At 42.5% G+C, this 22,251-nt stretch overlaps 1 protein-coding gene across 3 annotated transcripts in view; it reads left to right on the top strand.

Moving 5' to 3' along the window:
• Positions 1-22,251, top strand: part of JAK1 (Janus kinase 1) — a 224,532-nt gene that overhangs the window by 70,088 nt on the left and 132,193 nt on the right. Inside the window, exon 1 of one of the 3 annotated variants that reach the window (XM_080656376.1) lies at positions 16,043-16,291. The exons of the other annotated variants lie outside the window; for them this stretch is intronic. The gene's annotated coding sequence lies outside the window, so the exon portion shown is untranslated. Of the gene's footprint in view, positions 1-16,042; positions 16,292-22,251 lie in introns of those variants that run through there. 3 annotated transcript variants of the gene reach the window in all.

The raw sequence follows: 22,251 nt of genomic DNA, 5'->3' as shown, positions 1-22,251 counted from the left end.
CATCAATGATGAGAGAGAACCATTGACTGGCTGCCTCCTGCACACCCCGCACTGGGGATCAAGCCCACAACCCAGGCATGTGCCCTTGGCCGGAATGGAATCCGGGACCCCTCAGTCTGCAGGCTGACGCTCTATCCACTGAGCCAAGCTGGCCACGGCTAAGTTTAACTTTTAGAGGAACTGCCAAGTTATTTTACCACAGGAACTGTACCATTTTACATCCCTCCATGTGTGAGGGTTCCAATTTCTCCACATCCTTGCCAACACTTATTTGCATTTTGTAAGTAGCCATTCTTGTAGGTGTGAAGTAGTATGTCATTGTGGTTATGAGTTGCATTTCCTAATGACTAAATATATTGAACACTTTTAATGCATTTATTGGCCATTTGTATATCTTCTTTGGATATTCAAATTATTTGCTCATTTTTTAATTGGGTTGTGTGTCTTTTGTTGAGTTGTAGGAGTTCTTATATATTTTGGATATTAAACCTTTATCAGATATACGATTAGCAAATATTATCTCTCATTCTGTGGGTTGTCTTTTACTTTATTGTAATATTAGCAAAGTTTTACTTCAATTTTGTCTGCTTATAAATAACTCTGACAAAGCCCATATGCAAGAGGCTATCACAGCTGTGGAGGCCAATGAGAATGTCTCTCATACAAGAGGAACTGCTCAAAATTTCCTCCACACTGGGATCCAAGGCAGGAAGAGGATGTAAAACTCTGCCGGCAGGATGCATGGTCCCCACTGCAAGCCCAGGGTCCCCTCCCCCGTCCCCCTCACCCCCCAGCCCTGTAGTAGATCAGACTCAGCAAAGCTGGCAGCTCAAAACTCCCAAGGCTGCCTGAATGCTTGGGTGTGTTAGAGGAAAATGCCAGGGTTTTATGGTGGCCCAGCTGCCAGCCCATGTGCCATCTCAGGAGGCCCTGGGCCAGCACCCTCTTCCTGTTTCAGCCACAGTTAGAACCAAGCTCTAGGCTGGCTTGGGCCTGCTGGGGCCTGGCATCGGAGGCAGCCTCTCACCTCCAGCAGCCCTCCCCCACAACCCCCAGGACTTTTAGTGTTAATGGTCTCATGTAGTGTCAGGTGCTGCTGAGGCCTAGCCTGGCTCTGAGGCAGATAGTGAGGGGAGGCAGGCAAAGGTCCCAGGACTGTGGCTGAAGAGGCTCCAGGACCCTCCGGCTCTGGCCTGCCTGCACATTTATGTTTGTTTCTAGACTGTGCTTTATTGCAGCAAATGGTGAATGGAGCAGGGTGCTGGCAGCCCCAGCCCTTTTGTATTTGTGTGTTGTGGGGGACAGGGGCAGCGGGAGGGATGAAGAGTCATGAGGACAGGGACAGTCATGAGGACAGGGACTTACCTTGAAGGTGGCCTGCCAGAAACAAAACTGTTCCCAAGGGGACCCCTCAGGTCAGACCAGCTGGGTGACCACCCAGAGCATAGGCAGGCCAGGCTGAACCTAGAGCATTGAAGAATGGTGGCAAGGGAGGACTGGGTGGGGAAAGGGCATGATGAGTATTTGGGGTGTGCCTGCTTGCCAGTGCCCAGGCATCAGGAGGCAAAGTAGCCCTCCTTGGAGTGGCCCATGAGGTCCAGGTTGGGCAGACAGGCATCCTGGCTCATGGGTAGGAGCACCAGCGGGTGGAAGGTGTTCCTGGATCATGAGCTTGTTCACAAAGCCCTGGTTGTAGTCCTGAGCTTCAGTAGCTCTTTCCACCATGTACCAGGGCCTGAAGCAAGCAGAATGTTTGTTCCTCAGTTCTGCCAGCTCTGGCGGCAGCAGGATGCCATTCCCAATCTGATTGGCAAAGAGCATTTGGCACACAGTGTGGCCGTTCAGGTCCTTACATGATGGCCCAAATTAACTGCAGCATCTGAGTGATGCCTGTTCTCCTGCAATTGTGCCGACAGACTTCCCTGTCTTGATGTTGAGGTTGGATTTCTTGTCTGGACAGATGATAAAGTTTCCTTTACTTTCATAGACTAGCAGCCCATTTGGGCTTTGGAATTCAATGACGTCTCCTCGTTTGTGTTTTCTAGATACTGGTACTCTTTTTTTTCTTCCAGTGCAAAACTTGGGATGGGTGTCTTTGAAGTAAACGTTGATGACTAGGTCTACTGAGCCCTTGTTGTCATGGCTGGAGACTGGACTGGTGGATTTGAGCTGAAAGGTAGATATGTTAACCCTCAGGGAGACCCAGAATGTGATGAGGCCGTAGCAGGGTTAAGTAAAACCACTGGGTGTTATGGCTAATGATCTCCTTGTTGATGAGCCATAGTGGGTTCTTGATGTCTGGACTTTCAAAGGTGAAGACTGAAGTCCAGTGTTGGATAGCTGGGCAAGCTATAAAGAAGCCAGACTGGGGAGATCCCCATGTAGCCCAGAATGCTGAGCTGGGGGACCCTGTGGTGATGTCCAAGACAGGTGGGCCACCGCTTTGCACTTTCTTAATGATGTCCTTCGATGCACAAATACTTTATTTTGATAAAGTCCCACGTATCTATTTTTTTCTTTTGTTGCTCATGCTTTTGGTGTCATATCTAAGACTCCATTGACAAATTCAAGGTCACCAAGATTTACCCCTATATTTTCCAAGAGTTTTATGAATGAATTTTGAGTTAATTTTTGTAGAGAATGTCGGGTAGGGGTCCAACTTCATTCTTTTGCATGTGGAAATCCAGTTGTGCTAACACCACCTGTTGATGAGACTAATCTTAACCATTGAATGAGCTTGGCAACCTTGTGGAAAATCGGTTCACCATAGATGTATGGGTTTATTTCTGGACTGTCAAGTCATTTTATGGTGCGTATGTTTGTCCTTATGCTGGTATCACACTATTTTGATTACTGTTGCTTTTTAAAAAATATATTTTTATTGATTTCAGAGAGGAAGAGAGAGGGGGAGAGAGAGAGAAACATCAGTGATGAGAGAGAATCATCGATTGGCTGCCTTCTGCATGCCCCCTACTGGGGATCAGGCCCACAACCTGGGCATGTGCCCTCGACTGGAATCGAACCCAGGAGCCTTTAGTCCTCAGGCCGACGCTCTATCCACTGAGCCAAACCAGCTAGGGTTACTGTTGCTTTGTATTAAGTTTTGAAATCAGGAGATATGGGGCCTCCACTTTGCTCTTCTTTTTAAACATTGTTTTGGCTATTCTGAGCCCCTTGCGATCTCATATGAATTTGAGGGTAGATTTTTTTTCATTTGTGAAAAAAATGCTGTTGGAATTTTGACTGAGTATGTTAAGTCTGTAAATCACTTTGCCATCTTAACAAATTAAGGTTTTCAATCCATGAACATGGATGTCTTTCCATTTATGTAAGTCTTCCTTAATTTCTCTCAACAATGTTCTAGAGGTTTCACCCCCTTAGTTAAATTTATTTGTAGCTATTTTATTGGGGGGGCATATTATTATGTTAGTGGAATTGCTTTCTTTATTTCCTTTTGAATTATTCATTGCTGGTGTATAGAAACACAACTGATATTTGTGTGTTAATCTTGTTAATTTCCACCTGTAAATTGGCTGAATTTGCTTATTAGCTCTAGTAGCTTTCTTGTGGATTCCTTGGCAATTGCTCTATATAGGATCATGACATTTGCAAATAGAGATAGTTTTTACTTCTTCCTTTCCAATCTGTTTGCCCTTTATTTTTCTTGTCTATTTGCTCTAGCTAGCCATTCTAGTATGGTGCTGAAAAGCAGTGGTGAAAGCAGAAAGAGGCATTCTTGTCTTGTTCTTGCTCTTAGGGGGCAAGCTTTCAGTCTTTTACTACTGAATATGATGTTAGTTGTGGTTTTTCATAAATGCCCTTTATCATGTTGGAAAAGTTCCCTTTTATTCCTAGTTTTCTGAGTGTTTTTATCATGAAAGGGTGTTGGATGCTGTCAAATGCCTTTTCTGTGACCACTGAGATCATTTTTTTTAAACCTTTGTTCTATTACTGAGGTTTATTACATTGATTTCCTTACGTTGAACCACTCTTGAATTCTTGAGATAAGTCCCATCTGATCATGGTGTGTAATTCTTTTAATATGCTGTTAGATTTGATTTGCTAGTATTTTGTTGAGGCTTTTTGCATCTAAGGAATATTGGCTATAATTTTCTTTTCTTTAGTATCTTTATCTGCCGTTGGTATCAGTGTAATGCTGGCCTTATAGAATGAGTTAGAAAGTGTTCCCTCCATCATGATTCAGTGCATCAACTTTGGAGACAGATGATATGAATTTTAATTGTGCCTTGGCCACCAAAAAGTTTGTAATAAGTTACTTCATTATTAACCTCTCTAAACTTCATTTTCCCATCTGTAAAATAGAAGATTTGGAAGGATTAACTGAAATCATTCATTGTAAAGCCAATGGTGTGCTGGTAAATATTTCACAATAAGCTCTCAGGAGATGTGAGGGTGGAAAATCCTGATTTGCACGGTTTGCCAATTTCCATGGTGTAAATACTCCTGCTATGGCTGATTTTAAGATGCTAATGTGAAGTCATCTAACATGGAATTGATTAATAATCATAATCTGCTTTCATGAGCCAGTGGGAGCTAACTCCAGCACATCACTTTTTTAGAAAATGTATGAAGTAAATAATATATAATCAATGAATAAATATTATCATTTTCAGTTGCCTTTAACAAAAAGAATAAAATAAAATGAAAATAGGATGATTCCTGAAAAGTCAAGATATATAGTTCTCCTTTATGGTCTATACTACTTCATAATCTAGGTTCTTTGAAATATTATCCTTAAATGTTCTATGCTCTGCAGGAATCATATTTTATATCCCATTTTTATCTCTAGAATTTGCATCATTGTTTACAGTGAACATAATCACAGGGAGAATGGTCCTTACCCACAAGTCTATCTGCCCTGCTGACAAATGACCACACCTGGGAGGACTTGTTGTTCCTAATTGCTTAATGTGTTAACCTTGAAGGCTGCTGGAAAACCGAGAGATATCACTCTGCCTTGGCTCCCTGGTTGCTAATGTGTTCTGCCTAACATTGGCCCTGCCAGCAGTTACCAGTCATGTAGCTGGAAGGCATACATAAATTGCCCAATTACCCTCATCAGGCAATAATTCTTCAAATATCATGTCCTCTACACTTCTGCTCAGACCCAGGCTTAGGAAAATTTATGAAGCAAACAAAGATGGTCTTACCCTGTTCCCTGGGTACCCAATTCTAATCCCATTACCAAGTCACTATGTTTCCCCATGTTCCTTATTCATCCATCCAAGACTTACAGAGTGTCTGTGACTGCAAATACAAAGATGCTACATGGTCCCTTCTGTCCATAAACTTACAGCCTGGGCTGGTGTAGAGAGGAGGTAGATTAGCTATGCAAACAAATAATGAAAATAGCGTGTGATAAGAGAGAGTACAAAAGTACATGAAAAGTACTCTGGGAAACTAAAGGAGGAATTCTATTTGCTTGGGCGAGTTAAGGAGGTTTTTTTTCAGAGTGTGTGCAGGTAACCACAGGGAAAGCAGAGGCTTGGGCCAAAGTATGTTAGACCCTGCATGCCTGACTGTGGCATTGGACTTGATTCCCCGGCAACAAAGGAGCTGTTCTTTCCTTTCCTCTTTTATTGTTCTGCATCTTAGAACTTTAAGGCCCTAGACCAGTGGTCGGCAAACTGCGTCTCGCGAGCCACATGCGGCTCCTTGGCCCCTTAAGTGTGGCTCTTCCACAAAATACCATGGCCTGGGCAAGTCTATTTTGAAGAAGTGGCGTTAGAAGAAGTTTAAGTTTAAAAATTTGGCTCTCAAAAGAAATTTCAATCGTTGTACTGTTGATATTTGGCTCTGTTGACTAATGAGTTTGCTGACCACTGCCCTAGACCCTTCTAATCATAACATAATAACCAACTGTTTTAGGGCTAACAATGTGCCAGGTACTGTACTAAGTGCTTTGAATTCATTAATTTTTTCCTCATTATTTAACTTAATCTTCACAACAATCTTAGAAGACAAAATATTATCATCCCCATTTTACAGATAAAAAAAAACGGAGATTTAAAACTCAAAGTCACACAAGTAGGAATATGCAGAGCTGCTAAAATATGCAGCTCTGATTCCCTGCCAAACCTGTGCTCTTAGAAACACAAGTCAGTGGGACTTAGTGTAGTTGAGGAACTGGGAAGAATGGTTCCATCTCCCCAAACAAGTCCCCAAACTTCTCCACATTTTATAGTGTTCATACCTCCTCCCTGGGCTGAGAGCAACACTGAAGGCACCTTATTTAGGAGCCTGTGGCAGTTACTATAGAGAAGGGCTTCAAAGGATGTGGACTGTGGTGTCAATTTACCTCCAAGGACTGTGGTTACTGCTGATGGCGAGTTAATGATTAAACTGCTCTTGTGTGAGTCCACTAATGCCCCTCCCAAGTAATGTAATGTGTTAAACCCAATGTAAAAACACCTGCCCAGCTAAGCTGAATGTCAGACCTAAGTGTCAACTCCCATTGTGCACTCTAAAAGGGAGCAGAAAAAAATAAATAAATAAAAGGGAGCAGAAAGTACACTCTTGACACTGCTTGTCAGGCATATATATTTAACTTAGTGTTGACATCAACTCTGTAAAGTTGTGTGTGTACAAATAAGTAGCCTGAAGCTCAGGAAGGTGCAACCACATGTTCAAGTGGGGAGTCAATTTTCTTTCTACTACTCCAGGACTCTAACGTTTGGGGTCCTCTTGCTTAATCTGTATCCTAGTGAATAACTGCCCTTCTTTTTAATAATGAGAATGTAAATGTCTCCATGGAAGCGTTGTTATTTTAGAGAAGCGGTGTAGTGAAAAGAATCAGATCTTTGAAGACAGGTGTTCCTGGGTTAAAATTCTAGTTCCTGCTCTGTGGTGGTGTGCCCTTTGGCAAATCATCTAATCTCACCTCCAAAGATGATTGTGAGAATTGAAGCAGATGGCTGGTCCCCAGGGGAACTTCAGTATGTGTTAGTCCTTTCCAGCTTCTCCTTGGTGCTCCATGAGTGGGCACCTCCAGTCACCTCAAGCAGTTGGTTAGTTAAATAAATACTCAATACGTGCTTAGAGATATTTGGATTCATTTTAATTAAAACAAACTCCTGCCATGTGGCATTTTGGGGGGAAATTGTGAAGCTGGGCAAGTGATATAGCTCCTGTTATGTTAGGACTCAATAGACTAGTCAGTAAGGCCTATTGGCCATGAGCGTTCTGGGAGGAATGAGAAAAGCTGCTATGTTGGAGCTGTGCAAAATCTGGTCAGGGAGACAAAACATACAGACAGATGGAAAGAGAAATAGCCATAGAAGGCAGTAGACGACAAGTTTCCAAGTAGTGATTAGGCAATAAATGTCGTGTGAATCTGGAAGACAGAGAGAGACCACTTATGACCCATTTCCCGCTCTCTTTCTTTCTTCAGTATCCCCCTAGCACTTTGAGTTTCTCTTAGTCACCAGTGCACTTATCTCTTTGTAACAAAGTGGATAAAATATCACTATCTCTTAATAGCAGCTGGTGCTACAATTCCTCTTGGGGATAGAAGCGTAGACGCTTGAGGGAAAGTTGAGACTCAAAGACTTGGATGTTAGAGGAGGGGCAACTTGCTATACCTACGAAAGGGAGAATTTGGCATTCTTGGGGGGTAATTTTGGGTGAAAAGTGTGAGGAAGAAACGAGAGAGGGCAGAGGGAAAAGGGAGAGAGCAGCTAGCAACGAAACAGAGCTGTGATGCCTCCCTACAATTACCTATATCTCCAGTGATTGCTACCAAACCCAGGCAGCTTTGTGAGTGCCTTTGATGGGAACACAAGGAAGGGGCAGAGCTTCATTTCAACAACCATGCAGAACAGATTACACATGAGGAGGTGGAAGTGTCTCTCTAGAAGTGACCTAGCTCTTGAAAGAACTGTATACTTCCAGAAGACAGGTAAAGGGTTGGGAGTTCAAGGCAACTCTGCGAGGCAAAGGGGTCTCAGCTGACTTCTGAGTTATCTCCAGTTCCTTTCTCTTTCCTCCATTACTCCACAACTTACCCAGTATAGTGCCTGATGTACACTAGGCACTTTGTAAATATCAGTCATGCTGAATCAAATATAAATATTATGCATGGTTTCTGCTGTCATTGAATGAACACAACACAAATGTATTTCATTCATAAAAACAAAACTAATTTTAACAATTCTAGAAAGGATATAAACACCAACTAAATATAGGCTTAACACTTTGTTTTTCAGTATCCTTCAAGGGTCAGCTCACATCTCATCCTCCAAGAATCTACCTGGATTTTCAGTGATGTTTCCTTTCTCCGAAATCTTATCAAATTTCCTGCCTGTGGCCCTGGCCGGTTTGGCTCAGTGGATAGACCGTTGGCCTGCAAGCTGAAGGGTCCCAGGTTTGATTCCGGTCAGGGGCACATGCCCGGGTTGTGGGCTCGATCCCCAGTGAGGGACTTACAAGGAGGCAGCTTATCCACCATGATTCTCTCTCATCATGGATGTTTCTATCTCTCTCTCCCTCTTCCTTCCTCTCTGAAATCAATGAAAATATATTTTTAAAAAAATTTCCTGCCTGTATCAGCCATTTAATGGTCATTTATTTTTCAGATGGATGCCTTGCCTTTTCCACTATATATTACCATCCCTGAGTGGCCACTCCTGCTAAGGGCCTAATATAGTACCCTGTACACACAGCGGTTCATTTGATTGTCATTGATCATTTGTGTACTGCGCCATATACTCAGAATTTGAGAACTTGAATACTAAATAAATATTTGTTGAATTGAGTTGAATTGTTGGGTGCCATTGACCCTGAGGATATATGAGTCCTACATATTACTCTCATACCAGAGTAACAGAAAATGAGAACTTGGGACGAAATCAAATCTTACTCATGTTAAGGTATAATTTATTTTCCTGATGCTTTTGGGAAGGTAATTTACAATTTCCACTTCAAAAGCAAATATGATTTCTTGGCTAATCACTTTTATATGAGTTTAAATAAAGATGCACAGAATTTTGATGCTGATAGATATCATAAAATTATGTGATCTAACCCAGGAGAAGAATGAGCTCAGAGAGATTAAACAGACTGCCTTATGTTTCTTCAGTCTGTTGCAGAACTCACCTGGCATTCAGGTCTCCTGCTTTCTGGTCCAGTGGTCTCTCCAGGGCACTAAGCTTGTTTGTCAGAATACATTTTTTTCATAAAGTGTTTTCATTATTAATGCAGTATAAGTCTCTGGGGTAGAATAAGTTATTATTTCTAGTGAGTCAGTCCTAAACAGTCTGATATTCCTATAAAACTGAGCAGATCTTGAAATAAAGCATCCTTGGGCTCACTGCCTTCTGAGGGGGGCCAGCATCTCATTTGTTTTATATATATATCCCCATAAAGGAGTCTTTCTGTAGGGAAATTCATTGTAACTTAGCTTTATTGATTCTGTTACAGAGCTGTTAATTCCAGGAACCACAAAAACCTTCAATTAGATTAAAGCCATAATTGATAAGATTAGTGACACTTATTCTGCTCTGTATATTGTGTTTTTTTTATAATAAACTAATCTTTATCTTTTTAGAAATTACTACATTGACATATTATAACATAATTAATCAGATATTTTGATGTGTTTTGGCAAAAACATTTGAGTGTCTTCAAATAACTAATGATATTAACTATCATTATTAATTCTCGAGATGGCCCTTTGAAGTAGACATTATTAGTAGTCTCACAGATGAAGAAATCAAAGCTTATAGAAATTTGGTATCTTGCCAAGATCCCATTATAGGGGAACCAATATTAAATGAGATAATACATATGTACTTAGAGCAGTCCTGGGCAGCTAGTATTTTGAATAAATGCAACTGAAAGGGTCAATATGAAGTGAAAATAAGTGTAACAAAAGATAAAGTTGTTGTGAGGATAGTACATAAAGCATATGTTATAAGTTCCTATATGTAATACATGTATGACTAAAATTTGATTGTGCTTCCTAACAGTCAAAGGGAAAATACAATCAGTTACATAAGCAATAAGTAACTTTGCCCAAGAGAAGTGTAACTATTTCTGAAGTTCAAATGTAAGGGTATTTTAAAAAAATCATTATTATTATTGATTTTAGAGTGAGAGGAAGGGGGAGAGAGAGAGAGAGAGAGAGATATATTGATTGGTTGCCTTCCGTATGCCTCTGGACTGGGATTGAACCAGCAATCTGGGTATGTGCCCTGACTGGGAATCGAACCTGTGACTCTTCGGTATATGGAACAACACTCCAACCAACTGAGCCACACTGGCCATGGCTGAAGGTCCTTTTTTAAGATACAGAATTTAACACCCTAGCAAGGACCTTAGAGGATGAGGCAAATTCACTGTGGGATGGCTGTTAGAAGCCCGGAAAAAATGATGGCCAAACCTGAGTGAGGTGGAGAAGCCTGAGTTGCCCTGGCAGAAGCAGAGGAAGGATTATGAAGTTGAGGAAAGGGTATGCTAGAATGGAAATATTATCTAAGGCCAGAAGACCTACCAGAGGATTATATCCCCTGGGAGGTCCAAAGGACAAGCCACTCAACAAGACCATTAAGAATGCACTGCAGAGAGGCGTACCAGCATCACCAAGAAGTGCAGACCACCTCTGAAGGTTGGGCTCAAAGTAGGAGTGTGGTCTCCAGCTGGGCTCCTTGGTGGTCATGGGCATGATGGGGCTCCTCTCAAGTAAGAGACCAATTAGCTACCAGCAGCCAAGAGGCCACCATTACCATAATAACCTGTAGGGTCAGAGGTGCAGCCAAGGGGGCTTGGTCTGCAAGAATTGTGGAAAGGGTTAATAGTCCACGGTATCCCAAGAGGTAAATTTGTAGCCAACGAAGGTACATAAAATCTAGAAAAGTGGTCCATCACTTTTTCTGAGGTCCTCTGGTGACCTACCAATATGAATCTGTGAATCAAGAATCTAACAATATATAGGCCATTTGACGAAATAATTCCATTTCTGTGAACTTCTCCTAAGCTAATTATCTAAATACTAGAGGCCTGGTGCACAAAATTTGTGCACGGGGAGGGGGGGTGTCCCTCAGCCCAGCCTGCACCCTCTCCAATCTGGGACCCCTCGAGGAATGTCTGACTGCCTGTTTAGGCCGGATCCTGGTGGGATCCGGCCTAAACAGGCAGTTGGACATCCTTCTCACAATCCAGGACTGCTGGCTCCCAACTGCTCGCGTGCCTGCCTGCCTGATTGCTCCTAACCACTTCTGCCTGCCAGCCTGATCACCCCCTAACCACTCCCCTGCCAGCCTGATCAATGCCTAACTGCTCCCCTGCTGGCCCGATTGCCCCTAACTGCCCTCCCCTGCCAGCCTGGTCACCCCTAACTGCCCTCCCCTGCAGGCCTGGTCACCCCTAACTTCCCTCCCCTGCAGGCCTGGTCCCCCCCAACTGCCCTCCCCTGCTGGCCTGATTTCCCACAACTACCCTCCTCTGTCAACCATCTTGTGGTGGCCATCTTGTGTCCACATGGGGGCAGCCATCTTTGACCACTTGGGGGTGGCCATCTTGTGTGTAATTTGCATATTACTCTTTTATTAGATAGGATTACATATTTAATTAGTGTTATTTGCATGAAGAATTCATTAGGTATGAAGACTTCTGTAGTAACATGGGAAAATGCTTATAAATTAAAATAACTAAAAGAAACAATTTATAAAATTATATATATACCATGATAATACTTATATTAAAATATGCCTAGTGCCGAAACCGGTTTGGCTCAGTGGATAGAGCGTCGGCCTGCGGACTCAAGGGTCCCAGGTTCGATTCCGGTCAAGGGCATGTACTGTGGTTGCGGGCACATCCCCAGTGGGGGGTGTGCAGGAGGCAGCTGATCGATGTTTCTCTCTCATCGATGTTTCTAGCTTTCTATCCCTCTCCCTTCCTCTCTGTAAAATATTAATAAAATATATTTAAAAAATATGCCTAGTGAAAAAATAACTAGAAGAAAATATATAATACAGTAAGAAGTTTATATCAGGGTTGTAAGATTACAGGTGACTTTATCTTTCTAGTTTCCAGTTCTTAACTGAATTTCATGATTTGTACAATGGTATTTCAATTCAGTTTTGTTCAGTAGAACCTTTTAAAGGTAAATCTCATTGTTTGAATCTATTTTCCTACTGTGATCTAGGCTCTTTTTTTAAAAAAATATATTTTATTAATTTTTTACAGAGAGGAAGGGAGAGGGATAGAGAGTTAGAAACATCGATGAGAGAGAAACATCAATCAGCTGCCTCCTGCACACTCCCCACTGGGGATGTGCCCGCAACCAAGATACATGCCCTTGACCGGAATCGAACTTGGGACTCTTCAGTCCGCAGGACGACGCTCTAGCCACTGAGCCACACCGGTTACGGCTGATCTAGGCTCTTTTGATGAAGACTGATGGTGAAACTTATGTGTGTATGATTGTTGGTTGGATGGGATTTTCTAAAAGAGAAGTTCCTAATAAGAAGCTTCTACTTCATTACATTTGGTTTACTTCAATTCAGATGAATATTTGTAGCAGGTTTGCAGGTTTCATGTCACATATTCCATGTTAGAAGGAAATATTTCTCTTTTTACACTGTTCTCTCTCTCTCTCTCTTTCCTGTATGTTCCCCATATAGTGACTTAAAATTTTTTTTTTCCGTTCTTAAATATAAAATTGAATTCATCTAATTTAATTGGTGGTGACCTCGGTCAACTTGTCAGCTAATTCACACAATTTGGGAGTCACATAAAATTCCTTCCTGTGCCACAGTCATCACACTGTTTTGTCTCCTGAGGCTTTTGGCCATCTTCCTGGTATCCCTCCCTACTCCACTACCTTAGATATATTCACTTACAATCTATAGCTCTATAATTCTATGCTATTAATCTCCTTATCCCCCAATCCATTTTCCACATTATCCCTAGATTAGTGAATTTTGTTCCCCAGGAGACATTTGGCAATGTCTGAAGACATTTTTGGTTATTGTAACTGGTCCAGGAGTGGGGGTGGGGTTTGGAGGGTGGGTGAAGGAGGAATGAGGGGATTGCTACTGGCATCTATTAGAGGACAGAAATGCTATGCTGCTAAACATCTTACAATGCACAGGACAGCCTTCCATAATAAAGAATTTTCCAGCCCCAAATGTCAATGTGCTGAGGTTGAGAAACCTTGCCCTAGATTGATTCTTCTAAAATAAAAACCTGCTTAAATACCTCAAAAACACACTATTTCTTTTAGGCAAATGTTTTTGTATAAGGCTCATCTTTTCTTACTTCCCAGCCACATAGCATATACACTTATTGTCTGAATATGACACATACTCCCTGGTTCCTGTGACTTGTCTGATGCTTGTAGCTTCTTCTTTTCTTCTTGATTTCCTCAGGCTGGGTTGGGTGATTCTCCTGTGTGGTCACTTTTAGAAGAGCATGAATCACATAGAATTGTTGCTTATCTGTCTCTCCCACTCTACGGTGAGCATTGAGATCAGGAACTGAGTCTTTTTTTCTCAGAATCCTCAGCACATAGTGCAATGCCTGGTACAGGGTAATGGATAAACTCAACCATGGCCCCTCTCTCTTTATTCCCTTTCATGAGCCCTGCAGCGCAGTCAGATTCATTATTTTTAAATATATTTTTATTGATTTCAGAAAGGAAGGAAGAGAGGGAGAGAGAAACATTAATGATGAGAATCATTGATCGGCTGCCTCCTACACGCCCCCTACGGGGGATCAAGCTCGAAACCCAGGCATGTGCCCTTGACCAGAATCGAACCTGGGACCCCTCAGTCCGCAAGCCAACGCTCTGTCCACTGAGCCAAACCAGCCAGGGCAGTCAGATTCCTTCTTGAGCACAGTGGGGTTATTGCTGCCTTCTGACTTTGCATTTTTTAACCCTTTACCTTACCTGAAATGTGATTCATATTTTTTTCTCCATTCATATCACTCTGACCTGTTTAAAGCCCAGTTCAATTAAAAAAAAAAAATCACAATGATTTACCAAACTTACCACACGTGCCAGGCCTGCATTATCTTAGTTCATCTTTAGCATTATCCCTATAAGGAAGGTATTGCTCCAATTTAACAGGTGGAGAAAATGATGCAAACAGCCCTGAGTGGCAGGTGAGGCAAGACATGCACACTAAACACATATTTGTAGGCAGCTGGGCCATGACCCTCCATGCTTGATTTTCCTGTCGTCTTTGTTAGCATTTCTATCTTCTTCCGGAAGGCAGTTGGAGATCCTTTAGTCTGCCCCACAACTTTTATGTTGTAAACTGCAAATTATTTAGGGCAGTGGTCGGCAAACTCATTAGTCAACAGAGCCAAATATCAACAGTGCAACGATTGAAATTTCTTTTGAGAGCCAAATTTTTTAAACTTAAACTTCTTCTAACGCCACTTCTTCAAAATAGACTCGCCCAGGCCGTGGTATTTTGTGGAAGAGCCACACTCAAGGGACCAAAGAGCCGCATGTGGCTCATGAGCCACAGTTTGCTGACCACTGGTTTAGGGTAACACAGTTGATTAATGGTGGGAGCCATACCTAAAATCCAGGACTCTAGATTTGAATGCTCTTTGTATTCACCATTATCACACCCAGCACTTCTTGCTCAGTGTGAGATAAGTTGCTGTAATCCCCCAAGTCCAGGGTTAGTGGAGTCAGGGCAGGTGGAGCAGTCTCAGACCACAGTGACCTGAGCTGCAGAAGTCTGACCGTGCATGGCTGAGGAGGATTTTTATCCAAGGATTTGCAAGGGGAAAGGATTGGACTGTTTTAAGCTTGGGAGTGAGGAATAGATTTGATTTTTTTAAAAATATATTTTTATTGATTTCAGAGGGGAAGGGAGAGGAAGAGAGAGAAAAATATCAATGATGAGAGGGAATCATTGATCCGCTGCCTCCCGCATGCCCCCCACTGGGGACCGAGCCCACAACCCAGGCATGTGCCCTTGACCGGAATCGAACCCGGAACCCTTGAGTCCACAGGCCAACACTCTATATACTGAGCCAAACTGGCTAGGGCCTGAACTTTTTTTTAGTTTTTTACATTTTTATTGATTTGAGAGAGAGAGAGAGAGACTTGTTGTTTCACTTATTGATGCATTCGTTGTTTGACTTTTGACTGGAGATGGAACCCGGAACTTTGGCCTATCTGGACAATGCTCCAACCAACTGAGCTACTGGCCAAGGCGAGATTTGAATTTTTAAAAGCTCACTGTGGAGAATTAATTAGAGATTGAGGTGACTGCAGAGTGACAATTTAAGAGGTTTGCGGTTCTTCAGGTGAGAGATCGTGGCAACTCCTACCATGTTGCTGAAATACTTGGAGAAACGAATGGACTGGAGTGATATTTAGGCAGTAAAATTGTCAGGATTTGGCTGGACACAGCCTATGGAGAATGCATCTAAGCCATGGTGTGACCTTAAGGCACTTAAGCCTTAATTTGTTTCTTCATGAATAAAATGAGGATAATCCCTACTTTAAGGAATTCTTAGTAAAAAAATGAAAAGTGCTGGACAAATTAAATATCAACAAACGTAAGTTCTTACTACTATTACAAATAGGTTTTTCTTAAATTTAAAAGAGCTCTTTAAATACGGAATAGGTTGGTTCTGAAGTAACCTATCAACGTTGGAAGATTTATTTCTTAAATTCCCGTTAGTCAAGTGCTACACACTCTCACCTCTTACTGGGTCGGGACAGGGGCAGAGGCTCTGATAAATGCACCACAGCGCACAAAGATGCGGAGGGCACTCCACACTTGGCCGGGGTCAACCTAAGGCTGAATCCTGACCATTTTTCTTTCTGCGCCTGCTGATCTCTCATCCCCTAGATTGGTGTTTCTAAAAGACGCTGTAAAACCCGCCGAGTTAGAGGCGGGGGCGTGAGCGAAGCCGGATGCGGGCGTGGCAGGGAGGCTGGAGCGCTGAGTCGGGCGCGTCGGGTGTACCGCTGCCTCCGCGGTCCCCGCCCCCCTTTCCGGGGCTGCCACTCAGGACGTCACGAGGGGGCGGAGCCGGCCGCGGGGAGGGAGGCGAGGCAGCCGCGGGGAGGGGTGGGAGGCGGTCGCGTCGCCGAGCGCAGGCCGCGGCGGCTGCCGAGTACCCAGCAGCCGCAGAGAGCGCGGGGCCTGCGCCCCAACCCCGATCGCCCCCTCGGCGCCCCTTCGTCCGCCCCGGGCGCGCGCACGCCGGGGCCCCGCGGGGCTGGCCGCTGAGCAAGCAGGCCGCCGATCGGACCCGCGCGGCGACCCGGAGCCCCCCGGCCCGGGCGCACACGGAAGTGGTGAGTGTCGCCGAGGGGAGGTGGGGAAGCCTGCGGCCGCCGCCGACGGAGCGAGAGGCGCGGGACCTGGCGCTGGCGGGAGGCGCGGCCGCGGCTGTCGGTCCGTGCGCGCCGAGTCCCCCGTGCCGCCCGCGAGCGCGGCGCTGGACCGAGGGCCCGGGCTGGCGGAGGTGTGCGGGCGGGGGATTTCCAGGCGAGCGGAGCGTGCTGGCGGCGGGGAGGGCGCGGGGCAGGGGCCCGAGGCTGGGAGGGGAAAGGTGAAGGCTGACCGCCCCCTCCCCTGGAGTGCACACCAAGTTTTCATCCACTCGCCCGGGGCGCGCTGACATCCTGTTTATACCACCGGCGCTGCCGGCGCGGGCAGGAGGTCTGACGTCCCTCGTCGCCCGGAGAATGTGACCGCCAGCTCTCTGGTAGAATTGCCGGGGGGCGAGAGGAGGTTTATTTCTGGCCTCAGGATGGAGGCTGAGGGTCGTAGCGGTTTTCCTCCTTTGCCGTGTCAGCGAGGGAAAGTTTCTGGGATTTGGGGCCATATTCGCGGCGGCTGGTGGGTGTCTGTGGACGCCGAAAACGCCCCCTCCTCTTTTAGGTTCTATTGGGAACCAGGCCCTAGGCAGCCCCGAGAAGGGCGAAAGACGCACCCGGAGGTAGAGGGCCAGGAAAGAGGGACAGAGAGAGACAGGGAGACAGGCACAGAGAGAGAGAGAGACCTACGGAGTTGCACATCCTACTGTAAAAGGACTTACTAACTGAAACTGGGGCTCACTCAGACCCCATCCGCGTGCTGGTCAAGAATGAGAGAGACGTCGCATGAATAGTAAGCTCCCCTCACAAGTCACTCTTCAAGGTTCCAGGGATGTGGGCTCCTTGCGTGTGTGTTTACCGAGGATCGGGAGGGGAAGGGGCGAGGACTAGATAAAAGGTCTGATAATCGCCAGGTGTTTGTGCACCTTTAAAAAAAATTGGATGTATATTCTCTGTGAATTCCTATGTGCCTCTGGGGAAGAGGACCTTGTCCTTCTTGCCGCTCCTTTTAATACGTGTCTGTGAGCTGCCATCCGCCCCTGGTTGGATATATGTTATTAAGATTCTCCTTTTCTGTTTAGAATCAGTTTTTCTCTTAGTTGCAGGCGTTTTTAACAGCTGTATAAAATTGTCATTACTTCTTTTGACTGAGGAAAGCATTTAACACCCTTGCAGAGTTAAGCATACTGAGTATAATGCAGAAACAATTAGATGTGATCGTGGAGTATGATTGTTGGTTATTTTTTAAGAAAAGGATTCGAGTATGGCCATATGCACAGTGGGGGGAATTTTTTTTTTAAAGCGAGCATTTTATATTGATTAAACCTTTGTTCTTTGTTTTCAAAACCCCATTTTGAGTTGTTTCTTGCTTTTGCTTTTGGTGACTGATGTTTTCCAAGACCTGAGAGTTGTTTTCACTGAAGGATCAATGTGTTCTTTTGTACTTTGTGGTGAAGGTTAATGGAGACCAGACACTTTGGGTATAATAAGCTTTGTAATATGGAGAAAATGTCTCCTATATATAGATCCCAGATCACATTTAAAGATGTAAGTACATCATACTTGAGTATTTGTGGGCATTATGAATATGATACAACCTCCTCTTAATTCTATATGTTATATTAACTAAGCAATTTCACTGTATCTTAGTTTCAATAAATAGCTGCAAATTGTATTTTTTAATACTATAGTGTGACACTCAGTGTTAAATAAAAGTCAGTTTAAATAGTTTCCCCAGTCCACAATATACTAAATATTACTATTGTGAAATGATGATAGAGGGTGACTACATTATACATATATAGATAAAATAATTGAAACATTTCCTAAAATATAACTACATTTCATTTTACAGTTGTAATTTGGGTATTCTTAATATCATTTTGGCCAATGCTATACAGGTACTTGTAATTATTTCTGATCATTTGGCATCTACCCTTTACAGATTTAAGTTATTAGGGGGAATTAGATTGCAAAATCTTTTCAATTCAGGCATCTGCTAAAAAGCTGGTGAAAATAATGAATTTTGAGGGTGGAGTTGCTTTTGCAGGAATAGAGTCTCAGATTAAATAGCATGAAGAAACTTAAACTGCGTGTCTATAATAGGATTGTGAGGTTGGCCAGTTTAGATTCTGGGTTCACAAACATTAGGGCCAGACAATAAATTCTAGTAATATTCTAAAGTTATTTGATTTCTTCTGAATCGCTTTAAGTAACACATATTTGGATAGAAACCCAGCTGAAGCAAGTATTGAGAATATATGTAGGTTTATATGTACTCAGTTTTATACAGGGAACAGTAGGTATAATTGCATTAATAAGGCTTATTAGCAAAGAACAAGATCTGTTTTCTAACTCCTCTGGTAAGGATTTTTTCCTCTAAACACATACATTCATTTTATATATCTTTATTATTGTATATCCTTATTATGTTATAATGAGATGATATGCTTTTAGATTCATCCTATAAGATGTGAATATTTGTACAAGGAGATTTTCTTACTCATTTTCACATTTTAAAAAATGGTTTTAAGTGGATGGGGAATTGGTTAATTAACTGAATCTTGCTGAGCAAGCAGCATCTGATGCACTGTGGTTTATTGTGGCTCAGTGGTATACGGGGCCTTCTCATAGAGATGCCAGAAGGAGCATCACAGATTCTTTTAGACCAGTGTTTCTCAACTGGGTATGATTTTGGGTCCAATGGGATATTTGTAGTTTCTGGAGACATTTTTTTGTTTGTTTTAACTTGGTGGCGGTAGGGAGAGGGGAAGGCAGTATTACTTCTACACAGTGGGTAGCAGAGAGGATGCTGCTGCTAAACATGAATGGGGCCGCCCCGACAACATGTCCGTAGTGCTGGGCTTGGGAAATCCTGTTTTGGAATGCCAGGTAGGAAACGAGAAGATCCAGGCTTCTGTCATGGGAAATTGTTTCACTTCAGACTCCTGTAAAATGGAATTAAAAATCTTCACCGTGGCCATCTCACGAATGTGTTGGCAAAAATCAGATATATAATGCATGGAAACTGTGAGTGCAAACACAAATTGTAACTATTATGAAGACATATTTTAAAATAAATGAGTTGTTACATGTACTGGTGGTTGAAGAGGAAAGGGGTAAGGCAATATGTTGAGAAGAATGGATGGTTTGGTATTGAGTTTTTTTTGCTGTTCTTTTTTTTTGGATAAAGGATTTTTAAATGTAGTTTTCTTACTAGAACATACACTTTTTAGCTCTATAATTTCTTTAAACATAAAGATGATTTTTCTCATAACAAGAAGGAAAACTCACTGTAGAAAAATTAGAAAATTTAGGTAAGTTAGAGGAGAAAAGTCATTGTGGTCAACTCTCTTTCCCATTAAGCACAATCAAGCTCTTACCAATTTCTTTTAAGAGTCATTAAAATTTGAAAGAAAGTTGATGATGGGAAAAGGGGGAGCACTTGGTGACCAGGGAAGGTGCTATTTGTTTCTATGTTCTTCATTTTATCCTTCTTAATGATTACCATGTACAAGTAAATTCAGTTAAGAGAGACAGAGAAATTGGCTCATTGCTTTTATACTTTGCAGGCTACCCTCCAAGCCCTGTTCTCATTAGGCATGTTGTTTCCTCTCTGCTGCTTGTTCTCCCCTGCCCTGGGCTAGGTGTGCCACTATTGCTTCCTGTCTTGAAAACCCTATGGTAACGTGGGGTTTTAAATAGCTGCCATGTTGAAATAATGGTGTTTCAGGGGCAGGAAGCTACTTTCCTATGAGTATTCTTCCTTCTGAAGTGCACTAACTTTTTTAAGCAACAAGAGAGCATACAACATTAAGTTCATTTCTGTGATATATTTACTTCTAAGGTTTTATGATCTGTGATTCTTAACAACTGGCAGTGGCCACATATATTTTCCCTGGTGCTCTGTGAATAAATTGCTCAGTCTAGAGGCAAGATCTGGTTTAGAAGCAAAATGAAAATTTCTATTGATGGATGTGAGAGAGAGAGAGAGAGAGGGAGGAAGCGAGAGAGAAACATCTTATTTGTTCTACTTATTTATACATTCATTGGTTGATTCTTGTATGCGCCCTGACCAGGGACTGACCCCACAACATTGCCGTATTCAGATGATGCTTTAACCAACTGAGCCGCCCAGCCAGGGCACAAAATGAAAATTTCTTTAAGTCTACTCTGGCCAGAAGACAGAGCTGGTCTCTGTTGGAATATGTTTATCGTTAGTAACTGAATTTACTTAACATAATATTCACACAGCACTTGGTTCATATATTCATTCAGTAAATATGTATTGAGCTCCTGCTGTGAGTCTCAAAAGAACAAAGGCAAAAATCCTTGCCCTTACAGAGTTCTAGTGGAAGACCCTTGGGCCTGTTCATTCAGTGTTTCTCAGTGGCAGATTTTACACATTCAACTAAGAAAATCATACTTAGTGGTTGTAGAATGTTTTTTAGAAACCTTCATGGCATTCCTTAAGTCTGAGGACTAAGAAGTAGTCCTCCCCCCCCCCCCTTTTTTTTTTCTTTACAGACAAATTAACTCATTCTTTGTATATACAAACATCCCTTGGGTACCTACTAAGTTCCTGGCACTGAAGAGAGTTAACTCGGCTTCGAGCAAGTGGTGGGTGGGTGGAGTAAGAAGCTGCTGTCAGGATTGCAATAGGAAAAGCTCAAAGAATAGGTTTTCTTTAGAATGAAAATCAGTGAGGAATCTGGTCCACAAAGTTATTTTACACTTGATCTTAGCCAAAAGGCAACGTTTTTTAACCCTCAGGGAAAGTTATTTAAGAGTGATCTGTGAGAGGAGGCTGACTCTGAGAAAAACGAGCTGTGGCTTGCAAAGAAGGCAGTTATAACTTGAGGCCAGCTGGGGGAGACTAAATCAGGTCAACTTACTATACCTGTAGAGAGATCAGAGATTGATTCATTGTATTTATCCTTATTTTTCATAATCTGTGTTTTTGGAGGCTCTGGAGCCAAACTGCTTGGTTTGATCCCAGCTGTGAGAATGTGGGCAAATAACTTATTTCCTTACTCATCAACTGAAGATGAAGATGGTACCCACCTCTGAGATTGAGGATTGAATGACTACACCTAGAGATTTTGGAATAGTGTTAGGCATAAAGCTAACTTTGTTGGTTTTTTTGTTGTTTGTTTGTGTTTGTTTTTTTTTGTATTGATGAATACGCTGTGTGTTAGAAAAATAAAGAGCTCAAATTATATTAAGAATGCTTTTTAAGATTGTAGGTAAGTGCAACCCGTAAATGCAAACAGAGTGATTGACAAATTCTCTATTAGGTAGGCTTCAATTAGAAATGGATAAATCACAAAAGTTTAGGCACTTAAAGAAGGCAGTTTCTCAAGTCTAGAAGAGTATATTATATAGACAGCACCTAAAGTGATAAATTAGATTTTACTCTGTTTTTAAGGAAATATGAGAAACAAAGGTGCCTTTAATTCAACTTTAAATGCCATCCAAAGTATATAATTTGGTAGGAATGTACTAGAGTTTCTTGGAAAGTTAATAGAAAGATACTGTGTTGCTGTCACTGATTCTTAGCAAGGTTGGACTGTTGGCAGAGGAGTACATGCATACCTGTTTGTAAAATGGTGTCTTCAGATTCTTGTGGAAATAAAAAAAAAATCTTAAAAATCAGATAATGTGCCAGGGACACATAAGTATATATTCAGTCTCCCCTGAATGCTGTTTTATCAGTTTCTATTTCTATGTATGTATTGTGCTTTCCTAAAGCATGGTTTACCCAAAATATAAAATTGTACAAAAATTGCCTTTTCCTACTAATCATATTTTAAATATGTCTTTAGTTATTTCTCTGATGTTTATGTTGCACTTATTCATATTTTCTCAAGAACAGTAGTTGCCACCTGATTGAAAAAGAGCTCTCGATATTCTATTTCCTCTGCTTTGATAGCAAA

The sequence above is a fragment of the Plecotus auritus genome (genome assembly GCF_963455305.1).
Source record: "Plecotus auritus genome assembly, chromosome: 2".
NCBI lineage: Eukaryota > Metazoa > Chordata > Mammalia > Chiroptera > Vespertilionidae > Plecotus > Plecotus auritus.
Note: the sequence above shows the minus strand (reverse complement) of the source record. Positions and strands in the feature narration are given on the sequence as shown.